Here is a 17,209-nt window from a genome sequence, read left to right on the forward strand (position 1 = left end):
TTGAAAACAGTCCAAAGGTAAATTTAATCCGCCACTGGCCAGATGCATTTTCTTTGAATGTGGGTTTCAATGCTGTTTCAGTGAATCTGAGTTTGAAAGTCACATAATTTCTAATAAGTTCATAGGTTGGTACTAGGCTATCAGCCCTAGTGCCTATACAAGCCTAGCCATAACAATTCCCTGGCTATTTCTTCCCACAGTATTTACTTCCCTAAGTTCCCTAATGCTAAGTCTGTTTTCATTGTGAGACTGTTTTTTCTTTGTTTAGCAAGTGTCTATCAGTGTTTCTACTATAACATTTGAAGTAAAAGTTTTGCATGAAATCCAAATAGCTGTAGTCATTGTAGAAGTAAATTAGAAAACAGCATGCACACAGAGTTTTGAACTGTGTTTAGGGCAACTGGGGAGAAATAGCCAAGTAATGGGACACTGCAATGGCTACATGGTGGGGCTGACTGGGGCAGTGATCCAAACACAATGTATGCATACCACCATCTTTTTGTTTATAAAAAAAAGCACTGATAATACGTAATACAGTCTTTGTTTAACATTAATCCGACGACGGTCTGCAGTCAACTGCACTGAATGCAGTCTGTGCAGCTCTGCAACTACAGGAACACCTAGTTTTGCTACTGTGCATCCTGAGTTCACGTGACTTTGTAGCTGTTAAGGGACTATATATTTTGATTATATGTTGTGTTTATTTATATCACTATTGTCTGTATTACTACTGGGTTTCCTGGTATATCGGTAAGCATTGCAAAAGTGAGTGTAAGTTAACAGTTTAATTAGTCTCTTTTGGGATTGTGAAGTTTTACTGATATTTCAATATTGTTTAAATTATATTTTTAGATTCCAGAGAATGGATAATTGGTTGAAGAGAGGTACAGTAAAACATTTTGAGAACAATTCGGAATCATCTGAAGAAGATGACGTGCCTTGTTCAGCAGCAAAAAAATTAAAAACAATGCCAGTACTCAAGACAAGAAAATATTCAGCCGAGTACTTAAAATATGGATTTACAAGCACCTCTGTGTATAATGTTGATAAACATTTATGCGTCATTTGTTATGAAGTGTTATCGAATGAAGCTATGAAGCTGGCGAAGCTTAAGTGTCACCTTCAGTCAAAGCATAAACAGTATGCTAACAAGTCGATTGATTTTTTCCAAATTAAATTGAAAGAATTGGAAGCAAATAAAAAAGTTTTAAGAAAAAACACTAGTGGCAATAATGAGCAAGCCATTATTGTATCATATGAAGTATCTCTTATAATCGTGAAGTCAGGAAAACTACATACAAGTGACGAAAATTTAATTCTACCTGCCGCAAAAATAATGGTTATGTGAATGGTGGGAATAAGGCTGCCAAAGATTTAGTCAATTTCATTATCAGATACTTCAGCTGGTGATCGAATAACAGAAATGTCTAACAATATTTTACATCAATTGATTGGAAGCGTACAAAAGACTGAGCACTTTTCATTGCAACTTGATGAAAGCACGGATATTATTAACAATGCTAATTTACTTGCTTTCATTCAATACGAATTTGATGGTAAATTTCATGAAGATTTCTTATTTTGCAAGTCTCTTCCCACTCACACTACTGGGGAAGCACTTTTCACTTGCTTAAATGATTTTATAACAATGAATGAGTTAAGTTGGTCAAAATGTCTTGTAGTTTGCACAGATGGAGCTCGAGCTATGACTGGAACAATAAAAGGTATGATAACATCATCCATTGCACAGTTATCAAAGTAAACATAAATAATTATTGTTAACATTTTGTTTAATTGCAGTGTATTATGATTTGAAATCCTCTCTATGCTGCACCATGTAGAAACTTAAAAGCATTTTTGTCAATATTTCTGGAGAATGTAATCACACAATGACTTTTATGGTGGTAAATCCAAATACTGATTTTTCAGGACTATTTATGGACTTTGTATTTAATTGCTATAAATGCATGCTTTAAGTGGCAAGAAGTCATTCCCATGGAATCAATCACCTTTATAAAGACTAGTGGAGTTATATATATATATATATATATATATATATATATATATATATATATATATATATATATATATAGATATAGTGTTAACAAGTCATGACAGCCAAACTGTCTGCAGTAATGGACTACAGTTTGCCTTTAAAGAATTCAACACCTTCAAAAACAAATGGTAGGAAGCATTTCATATCTGTTTCTCTTCATCAAGACACAACAGACTGAATTTTGTTCAAATAGTCAAGAAAGATATTAAGTCTATCAGTTGTGATCACAAATCATTGTACCAGATAATAGGCAATGACCTTTTTGCCCACTGAAACGCAGTTCAAACAAAAGCTATTTTTTATGCCAACAGATTTCCTAAATTAGAACATAGGGTCCTTCTTGTACTTAGTGAAACTTTGTGTGTTACGACAATAAGATCTGCCCAAGCAACAGAGACCTGCAAAGCAGAAACGCAAGCAACTTCCACCCCTCAACACAACCCAAAAGACACATAAAACACAGACCCAGTGTGCCACTCAACCACAGCCCATAAGGCAAAACAACGTGCATAACACATTAGTCATAGGTGACTCTATAGTCAGGCACACTGATGTTCCACTCATCAGAATAGACAAAGAGAAGGTTACTGTTAGCTCCCTGTCAGGTGCCAGGATCTGCCACATAACCCATGCACTCAGGTCACTCCACAAGTACAAATATGAAAAGTGTATATATAAGCTATCCCAGCTGCTAAAGGAGACTCACAAACTAAAGCAGTAAATCCAAAAAATATATATGAGTGAGTCAACCACCACAGTCCAGCCAAATAAAAGTCCAAAAGATGTATAAAACGCAAACAATTTATTGGAAAAAAAGGTTAGTGCTTTTGCAGGGTTACCGCTTCATCAGACCAAATACAAAATAAAAGTAAAAACCACATATTTAAAAAAACACTCAACCAATCAGTAAGAAACAATTAAAACAGAACCAATTAAAAGCAAACATGATCTTACATCACCTTCTGCCAAATAAGGCAGGCTTAAGGGAAGTGCCACTGTTAATTCCTGGAAATTCATAGGCCCTCATAGAGATAATCCATTTCAGTTCACATAATTCAACAGTGTTGTTAAAATCACTTCTTTTGCTGAGATGCAGTACTTGCAAAACCCTAAACAAAAAGGTACTATGGCTTGGAAAAGATAAGGCATGATTAGCTAGGGCATTAGATATAACCTGATTGCGTATGTTCCCTAGATGCTCAAGAATCCTTTCCCTGAGCTGACGTGTGGTCTTACTAATGTAAAAACCATTACATGAACAGCATGTAGCGAGATAAACTATATTACTACTCCTACATGTTGCCACAAACCTAGGTGTAAAGATATGTCCTGTGACAGGGTGTGTAAAGCAGGGATCAGGAGAGATAGCAGAACAAGCCTTACAATTATGACAGGGAAGGGTACCCTTCCCTGTCATAATTGTAAGGCTTGTTCTGCTATTCATGCCTTATCTTTTCCAGGCCATAGTACCTTTTTGTTTAGGGTTTTGCAGGCACTGCATCCCAGCAAAAGAAGAGGTGATTTTAACAACATTGTTGAATTATGTGAACTGAAATGGATTATCTCTATGAGGGCCTATGAATTTACAGGACTTAACAGTGGCACTTCCCTTAAGACTGCCTTATTTGGCAGAAGGTGATGTAAGATCATGTTTGCTTTTAATTGGTTCTGTTTTAATTGTTTCTTACCGGTTGGTTGAGTGGTATTTTAAATATGTGGTTTTTACTTTTATTTTGCATTTGGTCTGATGAAGCAGTAACCCTGCAAAAGTGCTAACCTTTTTTTCCAATAAATTGTTTGCCTTTTATACATCTTTTGGACTTTTATTTGGCTGGACCGTGGTGTTTTTTTCAAAGTACAAATATGACTCAGTCATTGTCCATGTTGCTGTGAATGACCTGAGACATACCTCTCTGGACTACATGAAAAGAGATGTGGAGGAGCTCTCCAATCTTGCAATCTAGGCAGGTATGACCCCAGCCCTGAGTAGCATCCTACCTTCACCCAGAATGATACCACAGTACAAGGACAACATGATTGACTTCAACAATTGGCTAAGCTTCTGGTGTCATTCTAAGGTGATCCAGTATCTGTCTGCCTGGGAAGACATTGTCAACAGGCCATGATGCTTTGCCAGAGATTGCTTGCACCTGTCACCCCTGGGATTCCAGATACTGGCTACGGCTCTTGCCACCCCTATAGTGCCTTTTTAAGCATGGTTCAAATGACAAATCCACCACCATAACAGATACAGGCAAGCAGCAACTGAGGGTAATGCTACTCAACGGTAGAAGTTTAAACCTCAAAATGCACTCACTCAAGGCACTCCTTAAAATTGAGAACATCAATATCTGTGCAGGGAATGAAAGCTGGTTCAAGGGTCCAGAGAGCACCCCTGAATTACCAGGATATAACTCATACCATAACATTTGCTGATCTAACCAGGACCGGAATACCAAGGGCGGAGGTGTGTCCATATTCATTAAGGATATCCACACCGCCAGGCTAGTTGCCCAACATAATGCATCCAAAATTATCAAAGTGCAACTAACTCTGGGCAAGACTGCAATCCATATTGTAGCTTACTACAGATCCCCCACCATGCCCCAGGATTCCCATTCCTCCTTTCTTGATATACTGGAAAATAGTAGTGTTCAAGCAAACACCCTAATAATGGGCGATTTCAACTACCCCACCATTAACTGGGAAAACTACTCATGTACCAAGTCCTTCGCTCATCGCTTTCTAGAATTCATAAACTCCAATGCCCTGGATCAACTTATCCACACCCACACCAAGGGCAATAATACCCTAGACCTAGTCATTACCAACATGAGTTCCACACCTGTAGTCAGCTCCTCACTGGTCAGATCCGACCATAAGCTAACAACCATAGATATCCACATCCCACCCCCCAACCCCACCCCCCATTAAGAAAACCACTGTAAAAAATTTCTCCAAAGCCAATTTCATGCTTCTTAAGACAGAAGTGGCAAACTTCACGACACCCATGCAGATGGACAATACAGTTACGACTGCCGAATCTTATACAAATGCACTCTATATGCACTTACACAAGTGCATGGATCATGCTATCCCTAGCAGAACCAAGATGCCATCCTCCAAAAAAAAGGAAGCCAATCTGGTGGTCCCCTGCTATAAATAAACTCTACAACAGAAGGAAGAAACTGTTACAAAAGAGAGTAAAATCTCATGAGTGGAGGAGCTCCATAGTCAGCCTCAGTAAGAAGCTGAGATCCCTCATAAAATCCTCCAAAGCCAGCTATGAAAACAAGATTGCCACTGACTCTAAGGCCAACCACAAAGCATTCTATAGCTATGTGAAGAATCTCAGTATCAACACCCAGATCTGCTCTGCGTTACAGCCCAATGGCATGAAAATTACAGAACCAACTGATATCGCCAACATCCTGGATGATAGGTAAAGTGCCAACTTTACCCCTCCCTCACCCCCTAAAGGGCCCATACCCATACTGGATGAATGCAGTACCCCTGCAATCACAACTGAGCAGGTATAAACTGCGCTCTCCAAAGCCAAGAACACAGCATCCATGGGACCGGATAACATCCCAAGCTGAGTTCTGCACGAACTTTAGAACAAACTGTCCCCCCACCTAAGCACCATGTTCAATCATAGCCTCATGTCAGGCTTTGTACCCACTGAATGGTGCACAGCAACAGTTATACCACTTCACAAAGAGGGAGCCATCACAGACCCCAGGAACTATCGCCCTATTAGCCTGATGAGCCTGGTTTGCAAGACCATGGAACATATTATAATGGAACTCATAAACAAACACATTGGTAACCTCCAAACTCTGGTCCCCACCCATTTCGGGTTTGTGAAGGGCAGATCATGCCTCCTGAACCTGATCAACTTCTTTGAAACAGTCACCAAAGCTGTAGACGAGGGTAAGGCAGTTTACACAGCCTATCTTGACCTAGACAAGGCTTTCAACACCATCCCCCATTCTGTAATCATAGATAAACTCACTAAACTGGGTATAAATCCATACGTCACAAGATGGGTTGCCAGCTGGCTCACTGACAGAACCCACACTGTAGACGTTGCAGACTCCAAATCTGACTTCAAACCTGTGACAAGTGGAGTACCACAGGGTTCAGTCTTGGGTCCTCTTCTGTTTGGTATCTACTTTTCTGAAGTACAGGCTAACACAGAGGGCCTCTGTCTGGCAAAGTTTGTAGATGACTGCAAATTAGGTTCCATAGTCGAGTCCCTGAATGACGTGGACATCCTACAGAAGGGACTCACTGAGACTGATGCCAGGTGTCAGAGCCACGGCCTCAAGCTCAATGCCAAAAAGTGCATTGTCATCCCCTTTGGTAAAAACTCGGTACCCATGAACCACAACACTTAATGCTGAAGGTGTGATAAGAAACCTTGGGACTCAGGTGGACAGTAGTCTCTACTTTGATAATCACATCGCCACAGTAGTCAGGAAATCCTTCTAAGTGGCACATCTCATCACAAAAGGGTTCTCATCCAGGAAAAAATAGGTCATTGTTAGCCTCTACTCAGCTCACATTAGACGCATTATTGAGTACGAAGCCCCTTTTGGAATGTACCTCACAAGACATCTGCAACAGCTGGAAAGGCCACAAAAATACCTCCCAAAGAGGATTACAGGACTCAAACAGATGCCCTACACTGACCATCTTAAAAAAAACTCCAGCTTTACTCTGTAGCATATCGCCTACTCTGAGGTGATCTCTACCTAACATACAAAGCTATGTCAAACTCAGAGCTGTTGGACATGCTACACCTGAAGAAAACCTAATCTCTCTGAGCTACATGCTCCACATACCTAAACCTTGTCACCACAATAAAGAGAAACATCTATGTCAAGCAGAGTTCCTCATTAGCACTCTTCAAGAAAAATCTTGTTGAGTGGATGGAAAATAGGAAATTCACCCAGGGGATCACTTCTGTGGCTCTGCTCAACAGGGGCACAGAAAAATAACCTTCTTGGGGGATGAAAGCCAGGGAACCTTGTTGACTAGGCTTACATAGGCCCTTGGGCCGATAGCCTAGTACCTACCTATGAACCTATAGAGAAATAATTTATACACAGGAAAGAAAGTTATATAAAACATCCAGCTGTGGTCAGACCATGGTAGCTCGTACCTATTAGGTGAGCAAATGGCAGTTGGCCAAATTGCCTCAAGGCCAGGGTCCCTGATACACATACTTAATATGGCAGATGGCACATAACTGACAAGCAGACTAGATTCAGAGTGCCCACATAACTGAAGGTCTAACATTAACTATAAGATAATTAAAACATTGGGAGGACAGCAGATGATCAAAGTCATCCCACAATGAAGATAGATGAGCATATTCATATACCAAAAGAATAAACAGGCAAATCTGTACCCCAGTAAGGATGAAGACAAATGTCATAGACAAAGTCACATGTCAAACTCCAGATGTCTGCATGAATGACTGACCAGTGCCATGCAGAAAGAAAGACTGATGACCAAATTCCTACCTAAGATCTGATGATTTACAGGCTGATGAAGCAGAGGCCCAGGCAGAGTACTCCACATTGCAGGGGAATTTATCTGATGTGCCTGTCAACGCCACTACTCTATGTCCAGTGGGGCTTCAGAGATGTCATCATCCTGAGCACCTGAGGTGATCCTGCTCAGAAACTAGCCTGTGTTATGAAAAACTGCATGTGTGAGCTAAAAAATGCTCTGAAATATGACTAAAAAAATGGTTTTGTTTACACACTGAGAGAAGTATAGTGTGTTTCTTTGTTGCTGTATATTCTTTGCCCCATACATGTCACAGGATTTATATTCCAAAGGATTGTCAAGTGAAATAAGGGAAACATTAGTAAATGAGAACAACATGTCTGCCAGTTTGACTTTCTTAATACAACTAACCACTGTTAATACGGATAATGTTGTTAAAATCTTACATCAAGAATGAAATGTGAATGTGAATGTAGGGAAAATGGTGTAAAAGCAATGACTGTCAGTGAAAGAATTAAGGAAGAGAAGACAGCTATTGGTAAAATCAGTATGGAAACTAGTAGTAATCAAGCATATGCTGGTGTAGTAGCATGTAACTCCTCTAAATAAAGGGTGGATGTGACTGAATGTGATTCACCAAATTGTAGGTTAAACAAGTGATTTCAAGAAAAGTTTACAATGAATTGTTCAATGACTTCCACGAATGGAGAATCCTGTGAAACATTGAAGGAGAAAATATTTAAATTACAAAAAATATTAACGAAGTATAGAGGGTTTCAGCTGGACAATTTTTTTCAAGGATTGTTTCCAAGTGAGATGGGTCCCAAATGGACTGAGGGTATATAAGTTCCCAAACAGCTTGGCTCAAACTTCTTTGCATTACAAATACACGTACGTTTGAGAATCGCCTTGTGTCATATTGATTTCTAAGTGCTAGAGGGCAGTCATAATATTTAGCAAGGGTCCTACTCGGGATTTTTACTTTAAGTATGTTATCAGAACTCCATCTTTTATCACACTATTATTAACATATGTACAGCTCTTGTGTCTGTTTATCACACTGTTACAAACATATGAGGTAGACATTCCCCGGGATTCATGAAGCTAAAAAGTCCGTGCAGGAACAGTGTATCCATTCCTGCACGGAATATGGCCGGTAGCAATCCAGAAAACAGTTGATCTAATGTGCACGAGCATGCCTACAGTGTTCCTGTATGGACACAACTACAGAATGCTAATTACCTCATTTGCTGGTGCAAACCATGCAAATGAGGTCAATTAGTGATTCACCAAGCAGGCAGGTATCCGTGCAAGAACAGTGTCAGTTGCAGAAATGTATTCGGTGACTAACCGAATACATTTCTGCCAATAACAAAACGGAAGAATGACAGCTCCCAAAAAAGCATGTATTATACCCTTTAGGCAGGCCAGTGGTCAAATATATGACCATTGACATGGAAAACTGCTTTATTTTTATAAAAATCTAAAAATAATTTGGGCCAGTCTCAGCCGTTTAAGCATAGGGCAGAGGCACGCAAATGGGATTGTGCCAAAAATAAAAATAAAAATGTGAAAACTCAATTTTAGGGGAAATCTGCATTTTGCCATTGTAGTGTATGGCATGCATAATAAAAACAATACCATGGAACAGTGGTTTTCAAGGGGAAAGGTTCTGTGTTAATGCAGTAACTATCGACTAAGGCAGTGGAGTATGCAAATGAGGGCAAATTTACTGAATCACAAAAATCCTCTATGTGCCGAACTACACCTAATCATGTAGGGGCTATAGCATGATCATGTAACTAGGGGAGCAACAGACAGGAAAAGGGTGTGTGTCAGGCATGTTGTAAGCACACTGGAGGCCTATGGCACACAGATAAGCTTAGCTAAACACAGTTAAGCAAGGGGTGTGTCTGAAGGTGTATTGACTTATTCCATGAAATGAGGAGCATGTTCACATCCAGGGGAGGGCCATTTCTCTGTGTTTACTTAGCTAAATGGGTTTGTGTGGAGTGCACCGGGTCTAAAACAAACAAAAAAAAATGGAAATAGCAGGACTGTTTATATTTGGGCACTGGGTTTGCACAGTTTGCCTCATGGCTTAAAAGGGGAGGAAACGGGAAGGGAAAAAAGGAAAATAGCAGAATAAAAGCAATCAAGAACAAATTACATAGTTAGCAGGTGGAATGCATCGTAGTCAGCCAATCATACAGGCAGCATCTGCAGCACAACAGTATAAACTATGGCAACACCTTACAGTCTGTTTTTTCAAACAAACTCTGCACCATTGATGTAAACATGTGAGGGAATTTTAAATGGAAAAATGTTAAGGGCTGCCACTGCTTTGATCCATCAGTATGTGCTAGAGGCTGAGGGCAGAGAGGAGGATAATACTGAAAACTGCCACAGACTAAGGAGGAGAAGAGTGTTCAGACCCAGGGTAACCTACCAGGGGTTACATGATCTGGACATAGTAGAGCGCTACAGGGTGGGCAGAGACATACTTCGGCAAATCACTGAGCTGTGCCAGCCTCAACTCAGACCTCAAACCAACAGAGGGGAACCCATCCCAGTGGATACCAAGGTATGTGTAGCCTTAAGAATTCTAGGTACAGGTACTTTGCAAAGACCTACTGGGGACATCATGGGAGTCTCACAGGCATCTGCATCCAGGGTACTCCACCACTTCCTGGATGCCATGCTACCACATGCTGGAGAGCATATTTACTTCCCCAACACCTGTGAGGAGAGGACCAGCAATATGAATCTCTCTTCTACCGTGTATCGGAATACCCAGAAGTACTGGCTGCCATAGATTGCATGCACATCCACATCAAAGCACCACCCAGTGAACAGGGTAGGGTCTACATAAACCGCAAGGGATTCCCCTCCCTCAATTGCCAGGTCATGTGCAATTCTCAGGGCATTATCATGAATGTGTGTGCTGGCAGTGCTGGAAGATACCATAACTCCCACATCTAGCATTTGTCACAGCTAGTGAGGGCATCCCATATGGCCATCTGGTGGAGGATGCTGGCTATACACTGGAGCCGTGGATGATGACATCCATCAGAAATGCACACCCACACCCACAAGAACGCCATAATTAAGCACATGCACAAACCAGGATCATTATAGAGCGTGCATTTGGGATGCTCAAGTCACGGTCCCACTGCTTTGCCATATCTGGTGGAGCCTTGCAGTACTCTCCAGTCACATCGGCAGACATGTTCATAGTATGTGCCATGCTACACAATATGATGCTGTGGAAACAGCTGCAGCAGGAACAGTATGAGGAAGGGCCACACAGCCCACCACCATTCCCAAGGTTCCCACAGGCACAGAGGGAATCAGAGGAGGAAGCCATTGAGCCTGCTCCTGTAGGCAGATGGAGGCATGCCTTGCCAAAGAGGCAATGCATAGCACACACACTGACACTGTAGGAACCCCAGGGACTGACACCTCTCTCTGACTCACACACTCAGTAAAATGGATGACACACACATCACATTACCTGTAACTTACCATATATAGGCAGTGTACTGTGTGCATTCAACATAGGTGGCCCTCAAGCACTGTCCTCACAACTGCCGCAAACATAAAGTAAGTCAGTCTTCTTAACAATAAATTAATGGATTAGTATGTTTTGCTAGCATATCTATGGTAATGCTGCATGCATGCAAGGGAATGGGCTGGCCTACTGGGATAGCAGCACACAACTGACAGCTATGTGGGACACCAGGAAATGTCTGGTCAAAACTGGCCTCCACACACTATATAGTAGTACCCAAGGTGCCAAATCCCACTGGAGTATATGTGTGGGGGCAACTAACTTGGGGGGTCATAGGACACAGGCATGGATGTCAGTGTGGAGGTCCCATACCCACCCCTCACACCCACACAGCAAGTCATCTGTTGAAAATCACAGACAAATGTCTGGTAAAGGCACACAAATGGTGGCAATGTTGAATTACCCCCCTACAGACTCACACAGTGATAGCACAGCAGGATACGCAGTTGCAGTAAGGCTATGAAGGGTAAGAAGTCTGAAACTCAAATGTATGCCAGTACAATCTGGCCTGTGCTCTTTACTGATATGCCTCTAGTCCCCAAGACAGGGCACAATAGTATGGTAAATGGAACCAAAAGGTAAAGAAAATATCAGCACAGTCTGTGCAAATGTGTACAGTTGACAGGTGTGTCCACCCCATATACCCACACAAATGCAGTAACCTGTATGTTTGCAGGGGATATAGCAGCATAACATGCATTTGTAGGTCTGTACCAAAACACATGAAAACATGTTGCCTGTCCACAATATGCAGAAGTAAATGAGCTATGTGTATGTGGAGTTAATACTGTCAGGATCTGGCCAGGATATTCTCCTGGCATTCATCTTGTAGTGCCCTAGGTACAGTGCTGTCTTTGACAGGGCCACATGCAGATAACTGCAGTGCCAACTGTTATGCATGTCAGTGACACCCACTGCTCTGCCACTGACATACCTGGAAGTCACAGTGCTATGTAGAATATACTACACATGTAAGTGACATCTTGAAGAGTGTGTAGCTGAGGTGCCAAGGCTTTTGTGAATATAAATGCATTTTAGTATTGTTGCCAGTGGTTATTCTCAATAATCCTTTTGTCTTATGTTTTATTTTACATATAATGGACATGCCTGCACAGTAGAATGCACTCTGTATCCACACCCATAACTTCCAACCTCTGACAGCAAGATGTCTGGACAAGAATGGCAGGAATAAAAGTGGAACAAAGCCAATGAAAAGCATGTGTTACAAATATCGCCTTTACATACTGAGAAAGTTAGTAGGGTGAGGGGTTTGTAGTAGCGGGAATTGTCTGAAGGTCTGAAACAGTAATGTATGTCATTATTTTGTAACATCACTCTTCAATTATATGTAACTAACTTTCCAAAAAAACACAAGTTTATGTAGAAAGGATGGAACCTGTAGCCAAACACCTGGACAACCTTCCAAAAAATGTACAAGTGAGAGGTATGCCCACACAAGGATATGACATCTCAGGTTAGAAAGATAACACAGAAGCAGAAGATCCCCAGCCAGTATATCCCCAGACTATTTAAACAGAGCATCATTACTAAACTGGCTCTAGCAGCACCTCACAAATGGCCTTGTTGGGCAAGAATGTACATAGCTGCCCTCATAATATCGGTCTATGCATCATGCAATTAGTATTCCTCTGGTAAAGCACTGTGATGATCAGAGGATGTCTGGAACTAGGTAATGACAGAATACACTGCAGTGTCAGAGTACAGATATGTCAGAAAATATCTGCTAAACAAACCAAGTACCCTGAGGAAAGTCCTGTGTACTCCTGAGAGGTATGGCTGTAGTACACAAAATCCTGGACTGGAATACACCTATCTCTGGAATGGAGTCCCACTCTAACTATAGAAGGTCATACTGAGCATGCTCTTACACTTCAAGAATCACAAGACATGTTGAAATCCACATCGGAATATATTGGATCAGCAATAAAACATGAACAAATGCGAATAAAGCTTTGTAAGGAGTACTTTAGAAGGTTTAAATTAATCCTGAAAACAGCATTGACACCTAGGAATAAGATCCAAGCTATAAATCAATTTGCTCTTCCTGTCCTAACTTATAGTTTTGGAGTGATTGACTGGCCCCAAAAAGTGTTGGATAGATTGAATATTAAAACAAGAAGGATGCTTCATGATCACCAAATTACTTATAAAAATCAGTGTATACCAAGATTATATATTCCCTGTTCTGAAGGAGGGATGGGCCACCTTGAAATTGATTACATGTATAGATTTGCAATTGTGGGACTCTACACACCTACTGACATCACAAGATCCAAATGTGGTGAAAGTTTTGAATCACGAGGAGAAGAAATCTAAGATGATATCTCTGCTTAATTTAGCAGAAGCATATTGACATCAAGCAGGAATGGAAATCAAACCAGAAGTTGATAAAAACCAGGCAGCAACTGAATGTGCTAAAAAACAAAAGAAAGAATATAAGGTGAAGGACCAAATGAGAAGGCAAGAAATGTGGAAAAAACATAAATATAGTTGCAAGTACAGAAAACTTCTGGAAGAGCCTTGATCAAGAACGAAGGAATGGTTAAGGAGAGGTGAATTTACATCAAGAAATGAAAGGTTAATATTGGCAGCCCAAAACAGTGGGCTACGTACATGCTGGTTTACTAAGTCCATTGAACATGTGGGAGAAAAAGACATATGTAGGTGTTGTGGAACCAAATTGGAAACAGTCACACACCTTATTGCTGGTTGCGACTCTCTAATGACAGAGGGCCTGTATACTGAAAGGCATAATAATGTGGCGAGATTGTTACACTGGAGATTGTGCAAACATTATGGTATCAAAGTGGCTTAAAAACACTGGAAACATGAGCTACAGAGAATCATAGAAAATGATGAAGTTTACATCATGTGGGATCACCCAATACCAACAGTCCAAAAGATAGATGCTAGAAAACCAGATATAGTGGTCAAAGAAAAGAAGTCAAAAGTAGCATTGATCATTGAAATCGCCACACCTAGTGACTACAGTGTCTTGCATACAGAGAGACACAAAGTCATAAAATACCTCGATCTGCAGGCAATAATGAGAGAATGTGGAAGAAAGATACCCAGACAGTTCCAATAGTAGTAGGAGCAACTGGTTTTATAAAAAAGAATTTACAATCATATTTAGATATGTTACCAATTCATGTAACACCGTATGAATTGCAGGAGTCATTACTGGGCACATTGCGGGTGCCGCAAAGAGCACTTTTGGCTAACATCAAAGAGTGAAACAATACTAATTTCGTGAACTTTAATCGTACTTTGACTTAGGAATAGGGTCCATTGCCATCATTGTATTAGGATCCCAAAAGACTTCGGAGAAATTAAAAAGGGAGAGAATATATGACTGTATTGTGTATGTATGTCTGTGCATACAGACAGCTATGTACATCTCAACTGTCCCCACACACACATCAGACAGGATTACCCTCAGCTAGCTGTAGGGGGCCCATATGTGATATATCTGCATCTGTTGTGTGAGATACACACACACACACACACACACACACACACACACACACACACACACACACACACACACACATATGGGCAACAGATAATCATATGTCAAGCATACACACACATAGCTGTGGGACGTGAGATACAGACAGTGATAGAGAGAGAGAGACACAGGGGGACATAGGCAGAGTGAGTCACACACACGGATACCCTGAATGGCATACAGTGATGACCTGCTGTGGACAGTGACATGCCAGTTGTAAACAGTTGCAAGGGCCAGCATAAAAGGTGAACCCCATTGTGAAACAGTACTGAGGTTGGATTTATAATATCACATCACTTGCCTTTGTGTGTGTGTCCATAGGTCTAAGTATTAGGAGACTTTTCCACTCAGTACACCTCACATTGCCCTACATCACAAGATCTGCTGCTGTCATTCACCTTAGTAGTGCATGCAATAACTGTGTAACTCTACAGTACAAATGAATAGATAGCTAGGGGATCAAATCTCAATACTGGCAACTGTGTGCATGTGTGTGTGTGTGTGTGTGTGTGTGTGTGTGTGTGTGTGTGTGTGTGTGTGTGTGTGTGTGTGTGTGTGTGTGTGTGTTTCAATTGTTTATGCGAGAGTGAGGGAGTGTGTGTTTGTTTGTAGGTAAAACAGTTTTAGGCCATTCCCAGTGCCCTACTTTATCAGTTTTGCTGATGTCATTCCTCTTATCATCACCTTTGGCCAGTTATCAGCCGAGTAAGTTCTGTAGTGCATGCAATAACTGCATAACACTAGAGTACAAATAACTAGATAGTCAGGGGTCCTAATCTCAATACTGGCAAGTAAGTGTGTTTGTGTGAGAATCATATATTGTGTGGGTTATACCATTTTGAGTTATGTAACACCTTGTACACTTCCCCTCACCCTACTTTACTAGGCCTGTTGATGACATTCATCTTAGAAGTATCTTGAGATGAGGTGAAATCATATAAGATCCGTGGTGCTGCTGATAAGTGTGTAACACTATAGAACAAATAACTGGATAGGCAAATGTTCTAATTCTAATACTGGTAAGTGTATGTGCGTTTGTGTGAGAATCCTATACTGTGTGGGTTATACCATTTTGAGTTGTGTACCACCCTCTACACTTCCCCTCACCCTACTTTACTAGGCCTGTTGATGTCATTCACCTTAGACATACCCTGGGAGTAGGTGAAATCATATAAGCTCTATGGCATGTCTGATAAGTGCGTAACACTATAGTACAAATAACTAGATAGACAGGGGTTCTAATCCCAATACTGGCAAGTGTGTTTCTTTGAGAATCATATACTGGGTGTGTGATACCATTTAGAGTTATGTACTACCCTCTTCACTTTGCCGCACCCTATATTACTAGGCCTGTTGATGACCTATACCTTAGAAGTACCTTGGGAGTAGGTGAAATCATATAAGCTCCATGGCGCTTCTGATAACTGCATAACACTATAGTAGAAGTAACTAGATAGATAGGGGTTCTAATCTCAATACTGGCAATTGTATGTGTGTTTTTGTGAGAATTATATACTGTGTGGATTATACCATTTTGAGTTGTGTACCACCCTGTTCACTTCCCCTCAAACTACTTTACTAGGCCTGTTGATGTTATTCACTTTAGAAGTACCTTGGGACTAGGTGAAATCATATAACCTCCATGGTGCATCTGATAACAGCGTAACACTAAAGTAGTAATAGATAGGGGTTTATAATCTCAATACTGGCAATTGTGTGTGTGTGTATGTGTGTTTGTGTTTGGGTGAGGATCATATCCTGTTGGGCTTTTAACATTTTGATGTGTGTACCATCCAAGCCTGTTTACCACCTCCCAATGGCATTACTTTATATAGTGTGGTAATGGCATCTGCCTCATATGAAGCACATTAAGCTGTTGTACAGACCATACCAGTCCTCTGTACAGATGTCCATAGAATATCCAGATGTTTGCAAACTATATGTGGTCTGTGTCCCTTAACAATGCCCATGTATGTGATATTGTTGCAACATCGGTCACAGTGTGTGTAGTGACACACATGCCAGCATCAGGTATCATACCTGACTGAAACATCATGCTGATACAACATCTGCTACCCTATCACTTTTGCAGGCTTGTAGGAGCAATACATGACTCCAGATGCTATTTCTGGTGGGTTATCTCACCATCCATGAAGGCATTCACATAAAGTGTTGTAAGAGGTAGTGGGTTATGTCCCATGCATATAATCTATGTGGGGCATGTCATGTGTATGTAGTACTACAGTACATCATAGTGGATATGTAGGTTTACTAATCTGTCTACTGCCAGCTGTGATAGTGTCACTGTATGCACATCCCCTGTGTCAGTCCTTACTTTGTGTATGCAAAGGATATACCATTCTGTGTCCCTGTTCCGCCCTGTGAACTCAGGAATACATACCATAAACCTGTCAGACACTGTATCATGCATGCCCTCACCAACTGCATCAGGGTTGAGTGCATGGGAAAGCAATGGCAGGGCCAACAGATTTTGACAGGTGAATATTTTGCAGTTAATGTAATGGCTATG

The sequence above is a fragment of the Protopterus annectens genome, chromosome 10.part0, assembly GCF_019279795.1.
Source record: "Protopterus annectens isolate FY-2018-M chromosome 10.part0, PAN1.0, whole genome shotgun sequence".
In the NCBI taxonomy this organism is placed as follows: Eukaryota; Metazoa; Chordata; order Ceratodontiformes; family Protopteridae; genus Protopterus; species Protopterus annectens.